Source organism: Rhipicephalus sanguineus, chromosome 10 (genome assembly GCF_013339695.2).
Source record: "Rhipicephalus sanguineus isolate Rsan-2018 chromosome 10, BIME_Rsan_1.4, whole genome shotgun sequence".
Lineage (NCBI taxonomy): Eukaryota > Metazoa > Arthropoda > Arachnida > Ixodida > Ixodidae > Rhipicephalus > Rhipicephalus sanguineus.
In genome coordinates this window covers 111,015,078-111,033,319 of record NC_051185.1, presented here as the reverse complement: position 1 = coordinate 111,033,319, position 18,242 = coordinate 111,015,078, and positions in this window count along the sequence as shown.

The following is an 18,242-nucleotide window of genomic DNA, read 5'->3' as shown; positions in this document are numbered from 1 at the left end:
TGCATTAACTTGCTCCCTTCATGTACTGGACGTGCAGAGAGTTTCGATACGCTAGGAAACTGTCCCTCGTAGCTTTCTGTTTTCTGAGGTATTTTTACAATAAAAGTTTTTCTATCTTTCTCTTTCAATCATAGCATTGCTTTATTTACTGTAAATTAGTGGCTCGACAGTGGGATGTTCTGAAACATGTGCATTGAAATACGCAATTATAGTGAAGTATGGACGCAAAGGACGCTGTGTTTCCTCAGCTTGAAACGTTTTTGGGTATTTTGCCCCCTGTTACATTTTCCACGTTCCGAATAGTTCGAAAGCGCAACAGAGCTCTGCTTGCGAACACATGTGCTTATTTTCTCTAGATTAGCGAAACGCGGTTTCGTTTCAGCCAATCAAGTCTCCCCTGCTCAGTCTTCATTAAGAAAATCGTTTCATCACGTGGTGCAGACGTAGTCCATCTAAGCAGTCAAAATTACGCACGTTGTGATTTATGAAGGTAACACGACTGCGAAGATTGGAGATACCCGAGTGCCTTTGCGACTCTGCACAATGTAAAGCTCGACGCACTTTGACTTGTGCAATGTCCACGTAACATGAAATTGTCAAAGTTACTCGTAGAAGATTGACAAAACGTGGTTAAAAACTCGGAGTTAAGGCTACGTTAGGTCGAGATCAGCTGTTCACGCGGCACACGGACATATCTTGCGAAAGCTTCGTCACTCCCTATTTAAAGTGTTGCCGAAGCTCTGTGAGGTAGGCTGCAGCGGAGTGAAGTTAGCTTTTATGAATTGTTAACACAGGAATGTAGAGCTTTTCTTTTTTGTAATGGGACCATGTTAAACTCCCGCGGCGTAGACGGCCTGATTGCAAATATACCGCGATGGGCGCTGGCTCAACTCCCGCTGCGAGACTTCAGTTGGAGAGTTGGTGGGCGATTTGGTGGGGCTTGTGCAGTGTGACAAGTCTAGGTAAATATCCCGTGCTCCACTGCCTGAGGTAAGGAACCTCGCTGGAACAACATATACCGCTAATATTGCTGCGTCGGCACGACTGTATCCATCGCAGCCTTGATATTAAAAAAAAAAAAAACGCGAAAGTAAGTTTTTACATGCCTATGCGACTAACACATTGTATGTCAGGTGAAGTATGAGTGGTAGTTGAAATAATGCGGTTTGGTGCAGGTTAAATCATTGCCTCGAGAGAGAGAATAAAACGTTTATTGCAAACAAGTGGAGTCTCTAGTGGTTGGACCTCCTAGTCCGGAAGACCATTGGCTCTTGCCGCCGTCCGGGCTCGGTCGACCAGTGCTTGTTGCTGCCCTAGGTCAGAGCTGGACAGGGTTGCCTCCCACTCGACTAATGTAGGATTATGTTTTGCCGATATATTAGGATTCTCTTGGCACTCCCATACCATGTGGAATAAGGTGGCCGTCTGGGGACAAAATTTACATTGCGGATTGTACGCCGAGGGATCTATTTTGGACAATATATAAGGATTTGGAAAAGATAATGATTGTAATTGTCGCCACGCGACCTGCGTTGCCTTATCTAATTTAGGATCAGGTGAGGGTAGAGTGCGTCTACTCAGCCTAATGTATTGCAGGATATCGGTATAGGAAAGGAGGGGCTGGGGGTCATCCTGGTCAGCGAGAAGTTGCGTTGTGGAGGAAGCAGCGGAGATCCGGTGTAAGAGTTCGCGGCGGAGGCGTGAGCAAGCTCATTGCCTCGAACTCCTGCGTGCTCTGGTACCCATAAAACAGCTGCATACACTGACCCTCTTGACGAGTGGCCGCAGCCTGCTGCAGTATTGAATGCACTAAGCGACCGACTTGACCTCTTGCGAAATTACGATACGCCGCCTGGGAATCCGTGAGGTGGACAAGGTGGCGGAAAGGTTAAGAAAGCTTCGTCCTGCAAACGGGTGGTTGTCGATTTCTCTTTTCTTAGGGTTAAGATAATATCACCGAAAATATCCTCTCGTATCCGTTTAAGTAACGCCTACGTGTTTCCTACGAATCACTGGTTCTTTCGTCATCTCATGCTGCTATGCTTGATGTAATTGCGACAAACACAGAAGCGCGGTCGCAACACCGATATGCTAAGTGAGCATGAAACTGAAAAAAGCCGAGTAGGGCGCTCTGTCCTCCCGTTAGCGTCCATTACCACACGCTTGTACTTCCCGCGCTTACTTCGCGTTGTGGCTTTGAATAGATTGTACTTGTCACGTACTGTATGCGCATTGCGTCTTTCCTCTTCTTAGCTGCGTTCATCAGCGTGTCAGCGTGTTTCTGAAGTTGCGCTGGTACAGAGAGATAACGAATTCTTAATGGAGAGGGAAAGTGACACTGTCTTTACCGGCAGAACAAGTGAATAGGGACTACACCATCCGGAAGCAAGAGAGATTAGCGAACACCACCTAGAAAAAAAGGCCTGCGCATGCCCTCCTCTCCCCTCCAGCTACGTCATCCCAGTGACATCTAAGGTGCGACGACGCGGGACGCCGCGTGGTTGTGCGCAACGCGGTAGACGAAAAGCGGATCGGCTTACGTTGGATGTGCCTTGCGCTGAATGGGCACGTATGATGTGAGCAAGCCGTTGATCTGTGGTCGAGTGCTCTGGCCCCATCGTTGAACCCTGGTTGAGTAGTTAGCAATTTAATTTGCCAGCAAGATCGGTTGAACACGCCTGAATGCTGCTACGCGCTACCTGCACACTCAACTGCCCTATAGTTAGTGCACGACGCATGTTTGTGCTTTAATTAGATCTGGAGCAAAGGGCCGCATGGACGAAAGCCTTCTCAAGAGCGAACTTCGTGCCAACGAAACGCACCCGTATGTATTTTGTCCCGTCTAGTTATGTCGCGCAGGTGTTTTTGGACGTCTGTTCGATGTTTAGTCCATCGGTCGTCTCGGAGCACGGCATTTCGTGAAAGCAAAGCAGGCTTAGCGACGACCAGCAGGTTGGCCTCCGAGCGCCATCTTGGCGAGGGACGCTGCGCGGACAGGAAAACGCGATCTTCGGGGCTAGTGATGACAATCACCCACGAAAAGTTTGCAATTTTTTCGCAAGAGAAGAAGCTAGAATGAGTCAATAAATAAAATTTTCAAAATGAATTGACGACTTCATACTGTCCTTTATGATTGTATGGCTGCGCAGTATTTTGAAAGATGCTTTTATTGTAGTTTCGCGCAGTCTTTCGGTCACACGCAAGCGCACTTTTTTCATGGAATAGCGTGAAGGCTCACAGCCTTTTAGGTTATCTAACCTTGTTCTGGCGTAAATTGCAAAAACAGTAGGTGCATAATTATAGTCAACGGAGTGCTGCCACGCACAATGTTACCTGACAATGATTTGTTTGTAAGCATGACTCCGTTTTCTTTTCAGAAAACATTACCTCAACCACTTTCTCCCACTTCCGCCATTCGAAATGTTGGACGGCTCCAGTTTGTCGTATCGTTCTTGATTTATCCTCTTCCACATTTCTTTGACCCCTGCGTTTTTTCTGGATATTAGCGAACTCAGTGCATTGATAAATTTGTTGTTCCAGTGCGTTTTCTCTCACTATATTACACTGGGGCAATTTTTTTTTCAGGTTTGTGAGAAGTGCGGTGAGTGTGATCGAGGTGTCCCTTAAGGAGAAAAGGGTAAAGCATGGCGCCATAACAGGCATTTTACCACACTTCCCTTCGTAGCTCCCTCGTGGGGAGGCAGCTGGACTTGAGTGTTCCCAAAAAGGTGGTCGCTGGCAAGCTGACGAATTCCTAAAAGCAGTTCAATTCCCCCCGCTGGATCACAAAGAGCTTGAAGAATTTTACAAGCGTAAAGGCCGTGTGCTACAGGAAGAAATTTGGTGCTTGATCATGCGTCAGTGTAATATTCCTCTCCAATAGCAAGCATGATTACAAAGCACGCAGCCTAAATACGGCAGTGTGCGTGTTTTGAATTTTCTTTCAGTGTGGTCTGAAATAAATATTCACTTCTTTCGTCACCTTGTATTTATAATTGCGGTTCATTTTGTTTAAATCACAGCGTACGCAATAATAGAAAACAGCAGCAGCTAAATTCATAGAGAAAACGGTTTAGTTAATGAATAAGCAATGTGCCGCGATGCTAAAAATAAGTGAAAGAAGGAAATTTAGGGGGCTCCTTTCCTTGTTTGATACAACCTTAAGAAAAGCCAACAAATTAAAACCAACAGAAATCCGACATATTACTGCAATGAAAAGCATGATGGCGAGTTTTCCAAATTCGACGTCTAGTCTACGAGTGGCGCTGACGAACACTCCCAAATTTCCATGAACATAAATAACCTATGAAGTGGACGGCAGGATGACCGCCGCTGTAGCTCAGTAGGTGACAGGCAAAAGAGCGAGGACTTATGGGGTGCGTCGTCCGCTGTCGGTTTACGGTTCGAGGAAAGCAGACGGCGAACCGCTCCGCCGTAGGCGTCTGATTGTTAGGCATTCTCGCACGCGGCATTATCGCCTTGCAAAACCATGGCCGGCTGTTCAGCCGTCGGCTGCTCCAACTCGAGCGTTAAAGGCAAACGTATGCATAAGTTCCTGTGGAACGAAGAAATAAAAAAAAATATTGCAGTGGCGTAGCTCGGCTTGCCAGGATAAAGTAGCGTTAGCAAAGATTAAGCTGATTGTTCTTAGCTTTCTTGATTGTCTAGGATTAGCTTGATTATCATGCTTACTGCTACTTCAATGACACACACACATGGTATACATATTATGTGGCGCATGTATAGTTATTTTGCCAGGCAACTACTTCGGGATCCGATGAGTTAAGCTTCTCCGCTCTTCTGCGCCGTTCAGCAGCATTAGCGCTCTCCTTCTCCATGGCTAAACCACACTACCAAACGCCAGTCAGAGGGGCTATCAAGAGGCTTCAACGCAGTGTCAGACGGCGCGCGCCGGCGCCAGTACGCCTACCTCGGTTACGACGTCACTCCTCTGGAAAGCGCAGACCGGCGGCAGCGGCGGAGTGTGCGGGAGGTGCCGGCTCCGATGCGCCAGCTGTGTGACACCACTGATCGTCGTGCATGCGCAGCACGGCTCTTGAGGAGCCACGCGAAACTGGCTCAGCTAGGCCAGTGTAGCTAACCCTAAAAAATGAAGTGAATTGTGGCTGCGAAGAGAGCCAGAGCGACTGGTAGGCTTTGGATACCGAACGTTGGAGTAAGAGTGTGCGAAGACGATTTTATCAATGGTAACTGTGTATTCTCTGCTAATAGCAAGCTTACGCATGTATTTTCTGCGAATATTACGTCGAAAACTGAATTCCCACGCAGCCGCTCTTAGCAAAGACGCACCTAGCAAAGATTTCGATCTTTTCTTTCCTATAGCGTGACACTTTTTTGAGTTTTTTTGTTGTTCACGCCGGGGTATCTTACTTTCTTTTCTTTCTTGGTGAGCTTCTTTTCCTCTGCGTATTTGTATTTGTGCGCCTGTATGAATGCGCTGCGTCCTTGTCCTCTCGCTCGTATATTGTCTAGTGTTTGCGCTCAATAGCATTATAAATGGCATATCCCAACTCGCCCAACCAGCAACGTTGTTATTTCTTTAAAATGATGCTAATCACGTACAGCAGCGTATTATGCATAAAAACTATTCTCGGTATCGACTGATCGGCTAGAAAAACGGTTGCAGTACCCGCGAGCAGCACAAAAGCATTAGATATCATTTGTGTGCAGCAAGAATATCCTTACCTTTCATAGCTAACGGGGCTTGTCATCATCGCGGCCACGTTTAACCAAAACACAATATCTTCTAAAGCGCTGACGTCGCTGATTTCTTTTACGGAGGGGAAAAATAATATCTGGGGTGTTACGTCCCAAAACCACGATATGATTTGAGAGACGCCGTAGTGGAAGGCTCCGCGAATATCGACCACCTTTTCCTTAAAGGGGTCATGAAGCACCCCTTGGGCTTGTTGAAAAAACACATCCTGCAAAAAGCCGGCACAGCTATGAACTGCTCAGCCAAATATTTCAGTCGTGCGCGCCGCGTAAAGGCTACAAGCGGAGGGCGAAGTTGCTGTTTTCTCAGGCGCCCTCTTTTCAAACAGAGGCCGGTTCTCACTCTCGTCGGTGGGCGGGGCGTCTGCCGGCTGACGTCACGGATCTGCCTCTCCTCTGCCTCGCAACAGACATAGCATCCTTATTGGCCAATAGCCGGCATAAATTGAGAGCGGTGTTTGGATGAGATGCGCTTGTTCCTGCTGACAATATGTTCAATAGTTGTAATTAAATGAACAGACTGAAATATGGAAAACTCTTGTTGCGAGTTTTCAAAGAGATGACTCACTTCCGGTGGAGGCCAACTGTTGTCTGCTGAATTGAGCGCGCTCGCGCACCTTCGAGCGCAACCTCAAATTGGCCGCACTGCCTTTTCGGTATCTCAGCCTCTTGTGCCTCGCTTGTTTCAATTAGTTTTGAATACCATAACTGGCATCAAATCTTACAAAACTTCTGTGTGGCATTGAGTTCTAACGCCACGGATCTCGTCCTGACTTGATCAGTGCGTGCACAGATCGAGTTGAAAGCAAGTTCTTAGTTAACAGGGCAGAGAGCGGTCTCTCGTGAAACGTGAGAGTTGGATTTGAGCTGAGGGTTTTAACTAGGGGTGCGCGAATATTCGAGTTTCGAATTCGAATCCAGTAGTTCCTAATCGAATAATTCGATTCGACTTTCGAACAGCTATTATTCGAATTTTCGAATAATTTGACAGGACAAATATCTAAAACGCGACAAAGGCTAATGGTGCAACTCGGTTATGGTGGGGTGGCTAAAACTAACTCTAACCTCGCCGTCAAACTTTTCCTGACATCCTGGCTCAAAAGCGAGTGGATGTTGGCCTAAAGGAGAATATGTCATTTTCGCACGCCGAAAAACAGATGAGAAAACTGTCAAGTCTTTCACAGCATCGCTCCAGAAACGAAGGCGCGGACTTCTTGCGTAGTTTGGTCGCATATGCCCGCAAGCGGCGTAAAACGACGTGCCTTTGGCCTACGAAACCCTCGGTGATTGGCTTTGCACGTTAAAACTTGTTCACGCTGAGCAGTCGCCACTGCCGCACCGCACCACTAGTTCAGGAAATCCCATCGTTCCGGCGCGAAGTTAAAACCCTGCCGTGAAATGACACCCGAAGAATTTTGGGCCCGCAGCACACATGGCCACTGCCACACCGCACCACTTGTTCAGGAAATCCCATCGTTCCGGCACGCAGTTAAAACGCTGCTGTGAACGGGCGCCCGAAGAATTTTGGGCCCGGAGCACACATGGCGATAAAGCTCAACATTACCGTTGTCAGGTGAGCCGTATTGCGCGACCATATATGGAAAGAAAACAGCTACCGTACCCCCCTCTGTTAGGAGGTTAGGAGTGGCGCTGATGACTGGAATGGCGGCTCTTCTATCAACATACTTGTGTGCCCATAAAAGATGAAACAAAAGCCACTCCAAAGCAAGTGCGTAATGAAGCTGTCAGCACGCCGTAGCGTCACAGCTTCAGCGCGCCGCAGCGTGCCTGATTTTTCCTCTGTCTTGCCGTAACTGGCGGCACACATTTCGTGTAAGTATACTATTTGATATGCGATATTTTTGGCCACTATTCGGCACTATTCGATTAGAATTCAATTCGAGATGAAATTGCGCTATTCGCACACCCCTAGATTTAATTGACAGAGAATACACACGATAATTTAACCTTTGGATAATACACTTCACGTCAAAGATATCCCGAAGATAGATTCAGCGATAAGGTCGAAATAATAGAACCTGTATTCCACTGTCAACTCACTGATAGTACTTTTGTTTCCAGTCGTCTTCAAAGAACAACCATCGGCCTATGTTTAAGCTACATAATTTGTGGGGCGTCATGCAGGCCGAGGTGAACACCTTCGGCTCCGAATGCTTCGGTTCGTCGTGTCGTGCCGTTATAAAAATGATAAACGTGTGCCCTCAAAGTGCTTCTCCATATATCGACAAGGCTGTGCTCACCCGAAATTCGTGGATACAAGCCATACAAAGGTACCTTCAGCTGGCCGACCGTATACATGTGAATTCCATGGGCGCATGCTTTTCTGCAATTTTAGTAATTTCTGCCGCGAGCTGCACGCGTCCAGTGGCAGCAGCGTGTTCTGAGCTCTTCTAAGACCACCTGTGTTTGCATTGTAAGGCTCTGGGCCAGCCGTAGCACAGAACCCCTCAGAGACGAGGACGAGACACTCAGCATGGCCGCTCGATCTCCCCGTGCACTGAGCAGCACGTATTTTTCAATCCAAGACTCGGCCGCGACTAACTGTCAACGGCCACTGAGCGCGAGCGGCGAGCGTGCCCGTGTCCACCGTTCTCTTCTATCGTCGGCGCGCTCGCGGCTGCCGCTTCCATAGCATATAAAAGGTACACACGGAGACGCGACAGTTACAAGGATATTTTAACACGCCTAAATTAGGTCATTTAAAAAGCGCCTACTGTCACGAGCTGCACGCAGGGGCAACAGCGCTTTCTGCGCAGCTGAACGATATAATGCACAGCGCCTTCTGTGCAGCTCAACAATATTGCCACGTGCGTTTCTTTATCACTTTTGCTGTGTTCGGTTTTCGGCCACAAAGGCTGTCAGCAACGCTCGGCGCGAACCGCGCCTCATTGTTCGAGAGCCTTCGCGATCGTTGTAGATCGTTTTGTTAAGATTGCGCGCAAGACGCGCAGATTCGACCTTATTCTAGAATTTGCGCGACAGCCAGCGATAACGCTGGAATATTCGACGGCACATGTTTAAATGCCGACGCGCTTCACTGCTGGTCAGTTGATCTGTTCACCGCTATCAGCGTATTGCTGTACTTTGACTTTCAGTTTCCCGGCCACAAGTTCGGCCAAATAAACAGTTTCATCTCGGACGTGCTGACTGCTGTCTTCGTCGACGTCACGACCACGTGACATCTGGTGGAGGTGCTGCTTCATGATGCGGACGCCACTACGGGGTGCTGACCCAAGCCCGAGCCGCGACGAGGACGACGGCAAGGAGAACCCGGATCGTCGAACAAGCCGCAGACAGAAGGGACCGCCGCCAGAGCAGGGGCTCCTTTCCGAAAAAGACAGACAGCCGCAGATCCCAACATCGACCGCAGCGACGATGACCGACCCCGTGCAGCCTGCGCCGATCCTTCTTCGGCATCCCAAGGAGCCGCCCACCTTCCGCGGATCGTCGTTTGAAGACCCAGAAACCTGGCTTGAAACTTACGATCGTGTCGCCGCCTTTAACAACTGGACCAATGAAGACAAGCTGCGCCATGTGTACTTCTACCTCATAGACGCGGCCAGAACCTGGTTTGAGAATCGGGAGTCCTCACTGCAGACCTGGGATCTTTTCCGCAGCGCATTCCTGCACACGTTCACAAGCGTCGTCCGCAGGGAAAGAGCCGCTTCTTTGCTGGAGACCCGGGTGCAGCTGCCAAACGAAAACGTCACCATCTTCACGGAAGAGATGACTCGACTTTTCCGTCAGGCCGACGCTGCGATGGCGGAAGACAAAAAAGTTCGCCTGCTCATGCGGGGTGTAAAACAAGAACTTTTCGCAGGACTTGTCCGCAACCCGCCTACGACGGTCGCCGAATTCCTCACCGAGGCTACGACTATTGAAAAGACACTGGACATGCGGACGAAACAGTACAACCGCTCGCCGCTGTCTGCAACCTATTCCGAAGTGCACTCACTAGCCACCGACGACTTGCGCGAAACCATCCGAGCGATCGTGCGGGAAGAGTTGCGCAAGCTGTTACCTTCGCAAGCAGCCTCAAGTGGATTCGATCGCAGACATTGTCCGCGAGGAAATCAAAGAGTCACTGGGTGTTCCTCAGCCGGCACCGCCGCAGCTTCAAGCAATGAGTTATGCTGCTGCAGCCCGACGCAACGCCCCCCCTCCTTGCCCGCGTCAAGACGCCGCGCCGCCCCAGCAGTTCCGCCGCCAGGCACTATCGCCGCCACCACCGACGCCGTACCGCCCGCCAACCGGCCAGCGATACACGCCGAGGAAGACCGACGTTTGGCGCACCCCCGACCATCGTCCACTCTGCTACCACTACGGAGAAGCTGGCCACACCTACCGCCGCTGCCAGTATCGACAGGTGGGACTGCGCGGGTTCGCCATCGACGCGCCGCGTCCACAGCAGGGTGAACGGCCACGTGACATCGCCGGCTATCTGGCAGGAGCGCAGTGGACCCCCCGAGGACCTTCCCGACCGCCGTCGCCAGGCCGCTACGCCTCTCCCCAACGCCGCCAGTACACTGGCCCATTCCGGGGCCGGTCGCCTAGCCCGTATCCGGAAAACTAAGGGCAGCAACCGATGGAGGTGCGGTTGCTGTACGACGAAACTTCGAAGATCCTCCGCCGCCGACGACGACGCCACGACGAAACCTTCAGGACACGACGCGAACCAGAGAGAGCCCTGACGACGAAACATCGCCGACCGTAGTAGACCTTACGACGCAACTTGGAAGCAGGGGAACAAACCGACGTAGCCGTGACCCGACGCCACGACCTAACTGCAACTCAAGACGACGAACTAGCGACCTCGACGTTCTTATCGACGTCCACAGTGTAACAGCCCTCGTCGATACCGGAGCCGACTATTCCGTCATCAATGGGCCGTTCGCCGCAATGTTGAATAAAGTTAGGACTGCTTGGGAAGGCCCCGAGATCCGGACCGCTGGAGGCCATCTAATATCGCCGTCTGGAGTCTGCATAGCGAGAGTCACCATTAATAATCGCACTTATGCTGCGAGCTTCGTAATCTTGCAACATTGCTCGAGGGATGTCATACTTGGCATGGACTTCTTAAACAATCACGGCGCCGTCATCGACCTAAGAACCAAGTCGATAACTCTATCGCCGGAGAAAGCGACACCGCCGGATGCGAACCCATGTCAACATGCCCTGAACGTGCTCGAGGATCAAGTCACCGTTCCTCCTAGATCCAGCATCATAATTCCCGTCGGCACCGAAACGGCTGAATGCATCGAACGTGTCATCGAGAGCGATCAGCGTTTGCTGCTAGAGCGTGACATTTGCGTCCCAAGAGGCATTGCTCGGCCGTATGAAGGAAAAGGAAGCGTGATGCTAACGAATTTCAGCCAAGAATACAGACACTTGGGCAGGGGCACGACGATTGCGTACATCGAAGAAATCTTGGCTGTCAGCGATGCGTTTGCGTTTTCGCATTCTGACGAAGCTACAACGACAACCGCAATGCCTGAGCCATCCTTCGACGTAAACCCAAGCCTTCCCGCACGCCAACAGCAACAGCTCCGATGCCTTCTGATGAAATACAAGGACTCTTTCTCGTCGTCATCACGGGTCCAGCAAACGCCCCTTGCTAAACACCGTATCATAACGGAAGAAAATGCTCGACCACTCCGTCAGAGTCCCTACCGGATTTCGACGAGAGAAAGGGACGCCGTTAAGAAACAAGTCGACGAAATGCTACGCGACGACATCATCCAGCCGTCCAAGAGTCTGTGGGCGTCTCCCGTAGTGTTAGTGAGGAAGAAGGATGGAACCCTACGTTTCTGCGTCGATTATCGTCGCCTGAACAAAATAACGAAGAAGGACGTGTACCCTCTTCCACGGATAGACGACGCCCTGGATCGACTCCACAACGCGAAGTACTCTTCGTCGGTGGACCTCAAGACCGGCTACTGGCAAATCGAAGTTGACGAGAGAGACCTAGAAAAGACGGCCTTTATAACACCAGACGGCCTGTTCGAGTTCAAGGCCATGCCCTTCGGTCTTTGCTCGGCACCTGCGACTTCCAACGTGTTATGGACACAGTGCTGGCTGGCTTGAAGTGGCAGACGTGCCTTGTGTACTTGGACGACGTCGCTGTGTTTGCCTCAAGCTTTGACGAACACTTCCGGCGCTTGAAGCTGTGCTTGAAGCAATCAAGACCTCCGGCCTCACCTTGAAGCCTGAAAAGTGCCGCTTCGCGTACGAGGAGCTCTTGTTTTTGGGTCACGTTATCAGCAGGGATGGTGTTCGCCCAGAGCCGCGGAAAACAGCTGCCATCGCTGCCTTCCCGCCACCAGAGTCCTTGAAGGACTCTGCCGCCACCCACCGACACGAAAGCCATGCGCCGTTTTCTCGGCTTGTGCGCCTACTACAGGCGCTTCGTGAAGGAATTTTCACGAATCGCCGAGCCGCTAACTCACCTCACGAAGACCGACGTGCCATTCAAGTGGGAAACGACGCAAATCAAAGCATTTGAAGAACAAACGACGCCTTCAGATGCCTCCAATACTAGCGCATTTCGATGAATACGTCGATACGGAAATCCACACCGACGCAAGCAGAGTAGGACTCGGCGCCGTCCTTGTGCAGAAGACTGAGGGGCAGGAAAGGGTCATCACTTATGCTAGCCGGTCGCTATCAAAGGCACAAACGAACTATTCCACAACAGAAAAGGAGTACCTAGCGATCATCTGGGCTACATCCAAGTTTCACCCCTACCTCTACGGCAGGCCCTTCAAAGTTGTGAGCGACCACCACGCATTGTGTTGGCTAGCTAACTTGAAAGACCCTTCAGGTCGGCTCGCACGGTGGAGCCTACGACTTCAAGAATTCGACATAACCGTCGTTTACAAGTCCGGAAGAAAACATTCCGACGCTGACTGCCTGTCTCGCGCCCCCGTCGACCCACCGCCACAGGACGACAAGGGGGACGACTGCTTCTTGGGAACCATAAGTGCCGACGACTTCGCCGAACGACAGCGAGCGGACCCAGATCTCAGGGGCCTTGTGGAATACCTCGAGGGCAGGACCACCGTTGTTCCGAAGGTATTCACGCGGGGACTGACGTCGTTTTTCTTGAGCAACGGTGTTCTCCTAAAGAAGAACTTCTCACCGCTTCGAGCCAATTGCCTTCTCGTGGTACCCTAGACATTGCGGCCAGAGGTCCTCCAGGCTCTGCACGACGACCCGACGTCTGGACACCTGGGTGTTTCTCGCACGCTAGCAAGAATGCAGGAGAAGTACTACTGGCCACGCCTTTCCGCCGACGTCACCCGTTACAAATGCTTGTAGGCAACGCAAGCTGCGAAGTTTGCGTTGAAGCTATAGACCACACGAAGCTCAATTTGCGCGCTGCAGCAGCCGCGTTTACGGAAGGAGTGAGCTGCTAGCTAGAAGAGCCAAAGTAAGGGCTAGAAGAAGTAACAACTGCGACAGTTCGCGCTCCTCCTGTGTACACCTTTACGTTTTTTTCGTGCGTACTTCTTTGTGTTTGAGTAGCGCGCTGCAGATGTCGAGCTGTGACAGTTATTTCATATTCGTCTTGTGCGTTTTCTTTTCCTGCGTCTTGTGCTTGAGCAGCGGGCAGCAAGTTCCTAGCTGCTTGCCGTTCTTAAGTGTCATTCGAATTTCTTGCTATCGCATTCATTGCTTCGCCCTTGAGGCAAAACTGTGACTTTTTTATTCCCGATGGCGTCCGGTATTACGCGCTTGTTCTACGCTCTGGTCTTCCCCAGGGTGTTCTTGTCGGGTGGTATCGGCGAGGCGTCTTACCTTGTCTTTCTTGTGTTCATTAGGATATTGCTGTAATTGCCAGATCTGAGCAGCTTCAGCCCTTTGCTATAATTCATTCTCCACAACGCGTTTACTATATGCTTTACACATTCAGCCAGTGAGGATGTTTAGCCGAGTGGGTAACACATGGCTTCAGGGCAAGGCGTCACGTGGGCTGAAAGCTCCCCACGAGTGGTGTAGCAAGGGGAGGAGTGGCGTGGGAAGGGTTGAAGCCCCCATCCCCCACCGATCTTATTTTTTTAAATTGCGCATGTCCATTCATGCACGTATACATGGAAACGCATGCACGAACAACCATAAAGTATGGTTGAACGCCCTCGCACAAACCCCAACACGAAAACAAATTTTTGGCTACGCCCCCGTTCCGCAGCTTCAACGGTATAAATTCGTAAGCGTTTCTAAGCTGATACAATGCTCACTCAACCAGGTTACTGCATGTCGGTTCATTCTTCTGTCAAGTAAGACGAAGTGCTGTGTTGAAAAAAACTGTATAAAACAAAATGAACTTTTCTGGTGGTGCTCGGTTTTGAGCCAAGGGCATTACGGTCAGGAGGAGGAGGAGGAAGAAGGAGAAAAGGAAGGAAAGCGGGAGTAGGCATTTCATCAGAAGCCTTATCTTGTTCATTCTGAATACGTCTCCTGGATTATACCCCAATATTTGAAGCTTAGCTCCTAGCAATTATTTTAGCCCTTCGAAAACTTTCAGTAAATTATTCGGAAGTTGTAGTAATTATTGATTGCCTGTCCGTATGCGGATCTCTCACTTCAGATTCTCCTTCCGAGACATCTATTCTGAATGCTTTCACTTCAGTAATCCCTAAAAAACTTGTTTACAGTGCGGTTGGTGTGGCTACCAGGCCATCATGGCATATTTTTAAACGACAAGGTTGATGTTCTCGCGCAGTGGTTTCTAGATGGCCCTTTAATCACCATTGTGCCTGATAGACTTTTTATTGCTGAATCCAGAGTCCGCAAATATTCCTTACTTCAAGATTCCATGAAAACTAAACTACCAGTTCAAGAGTATGGTCATCTTTCTTTTACTTTTGATAATAAATGGTGTCCCACGCGCAAATTGGAAGTATACTTTACAAAATTTCGATGATTTATACCTCCTCTTTTTATTTATATTGGTCTGGTCTGGTGCAATCTCCTCTATGCTTTTAGCCCCGCCACGGTGGTCTAGTGGTTATGGCGCTTGACTGCTGACCCGAAGGTCGCGGGATCGAATTCCGGCCGTGGCGGCTACATTTTCGATGCAGGCGAAAATGTCTGAGGCCGTGTGTACTTTAACGAACCCAGGTGGAGCCCTCCACTACGGCGTCTCTCATAATCATATCGTGGTTTTGGGACGTTAAACCACAGCTATTGTTTTTATCTATGCTTTTACTGTCAAGAACCCGAAAACATAGATCACTTAATTATTTGCCGCCGTTTCACGAGGCTCAAGAAAAAACATTTCGAATTTAAAAAAAAAAAGAATAACTGTCAACTCTGAAAACAGTCTTTCCTTTGGTGCATCTTCTCTGGGCCACAGCAAGAGGAACGTTTGGTTAGCTGTATGCAAATTTCTTAGGGACACAAGAAGAATTCCTTGGTAATTATTCCCCATCAAAATTCAGTACATCGGACTTCCTCGCGCTAATTCATTGTATTTCATATGACTGCCACAATCCTATTTTTATTGGTACATAAAGTAATAATTCTTCAATTTTTATTTATACCCAAGACGGCCGATTAGTTCTTTCCCTTCGTCTAAATTCTAAATTTCCCCACTTATATTAATCGCCGGTTTCATGGCCAATTCCCCGTAGTGGGTATGAGCCAAGAATTAAGGACCAAGCAAGCAAGCAAGCAAGGGCAAGCAGACGTGCGTCCAGTTTGCTATCCTACGCAGGGGGAAGGGGATTAAGGGAGGGAAAGGAAGGGATATAGAAGGGGTGAACACCCGAAAAATTCGCATGAGATTCAGCAACACTGATGACTTCCAGAATACTAGACACAGGATCCCGGGCATATCACGTTCCACTGTAGACAGTCGTGTCATGATGCCTATCCGAAGGCATAGAACATAGACATAGAACATCGAGTACCTGTTGTACGGATTGAGCGTGTGGTGACTTCACTTTGCCGACGAACAGATCAGTGTCTTACCAATAGGGCTACACACCATTTTACCAGCGAAGCTGTTTACGCTAGCCGTAATTTGTGTGTGCGGCCTATCGGAAAACTGTAATCACCATGAACACGTATGTGTAACAGGAATTTGGCAAAACCCACTACTCACTATTGGTTCACTAAAAATGAAGAAGGCAACAACTAGCCCAAGAAATGGATTTCATCACGGGTATGTGCCACAGATATCGGGCAAATTGCCCTCGCTCAGTAGCAATCATGCGACCTCCGAGGATACGTCGTAATCCCGCAGTGTAGGCTGCGTTTCGCGAATCAAGGCACGCTGCTTAGCGGGAGAGGCAGCTGCAATGTCAAGGTGATCCCGAGTACGCATCCAGAGCTGCCGAGAACAGTATTAAATGCTTCGCATTTAATACTGTTCGACCGAAGCTCTGCTATGGGAGCGCGGTAATTATGCTGTAAGACGAGAAATGTAAGAGAAGTGAACGTAGTCGCAGTAGACTATGTGTCCGGTTGGAGCCAATCCTACGACAGGTTCCAGGTAAAACTCTTTAGCTTCGGCAACAGGAGGAGCGCAATCTTTGTCTATTATTTCTTTTTGAAATATCCGCCTTGATCACATGTATGCATCAATTTACGAAACTATGAGACGAGAACACTAAAGAAACATTCAACTATAATATCAGAATACGAATATAACATGTCAGAGTCTGGCTTTAGCCTAAATGTAGCACCTTGAAGCTTCGCATATGCCACTTCGTATGAAAGAATATGACATGCAAGCGTAGCGTTTATCGGAGGGGGCGCATTCGAGTGGGTCACTTGCAACGCTGGCGAACGCTAGAAGGGAGACGAACGCAACAATAGCTTGATTTGTGTGAGTTCGTGTATACCAGTGTAACCTCCTTGGTGTATACCAAGTGGTGTATACTTAGAGCGTTCATAAAAAATCACAGCATATCCACGGAGTGAATGATGATGAGTGGGCGAAGCTGTGGAGGTTCATCGGTAAACCGTGAATCTTCCGTGAATTCTGCCCAGTACATCATCACCGAAGTGAGATCGGGCGCGTTTATACTAAAGGTTCGATGAGTTATGACGACTTGTAGCTCACTTTAATTTTACATGTACGATGTGAATTTTCATTGTTTAGAAAACCATTGCTTTAGAAAACATCTGGCGTCTTTCGTTAAGCAGCTGGCGTCTTTTCGTTTTGCTTTAGAAACATCTGGCGTTCTTTCGTTTTGCTTTTACAAAACATCTGGCGTCTTTCGTTGGTTTATTTCATCAATCAACGACGTTTTGAACAAAATTTTTATAGAGGGTTTCACTGTTTACTAACACAGGCCCTGGACCGCTTCCGGTTTCCTGCGCTGGCGTAGGCTAGCAGGATTGGCGGGGAGCAAAAGCCTTGGCGAGTAGCCCGTACAGTTTCAACACTTTTCTCCCTGTGTCTAGCAAAATATTTGAATTAAATGTTTTTCTAAGCTACACACAGCACTAAAAGAGTTAGTCTTTAACTATAAGCGCCTTTCTTTTATGTGAAACTGGAAAAAGAGTATTCCCTTACTCTGACAAATCTTTAAAAAACACTTTAGGCTTCGGTGTTACAGAATAATAAATGAGGTGACCGGAAGTTTCTTGGAGTACACCACGTGCTCCTGCTATCGCAATCTTGAAAGCGTCTATTGTTTAATCACGCACAGGAGAAATCTCACCAGGCACTACCTTGGAGGTAAACAATGGCTGCTAATGGGAATGAGAGACAGAAGTCGGCTTTTAGCTAACACTTACACTTCTACTTCTACTAACGTTTCCTACTGGAACATACCAATGGCTGCTAATGGGGAATGAGAGACAGAAGAATTCGGCTTTTAGTTAACGCGCACGCTGCGAATTTTTTTATTGTTCAACAACGCACAGGAAAAGTCTCCCACCGGCACCACCTTGGAGGTCAAAGCGTAAGACTGGTTACGCACTACGACTACTACGACTACGAGGGACGAGCGGGTGCCGCCTTAAGGAGCTTCGCCCCTAAAAGAGCGATCATACATGTAGTATTAGATAAGCGAGTTGGGCTGGTTGGTGCGTATTGACTACAAACACAACTAATCAGCGCAAAAAACAAGGTGAATGCAACAGACAGCACGCGGCATACGCGCTGCGTCCTCTGTTGTATTCACCTTGTCCGTTGTTTTTTGCACTTATTAGTTATTTCTTTAATCATAAATTCTCTGCGCATCTAGTTCATATGCGCACATCATACAAAAGACGGCATAAGTCATGCGCTCAAACATGAAATATGCAATCAGTCAATTCATGTGTGTGTATTCCGCGTAAAAAATGCCACATTTAACAGCGGAGCGCTTGGGGACCCATGTCCGCTGGAAATTTGCGGTCGTCGCGCAGAGCGCACAGCTGGTAACCGCGCAGGTTCCCCGATGGGTCAGGCGGTTTTGCGTTGTGACGAGAGTTAACCTCGGTAGGAAGGGGAAAGGGCAGTGCCTCACCGAGATTGGTGAGAGAGAGAG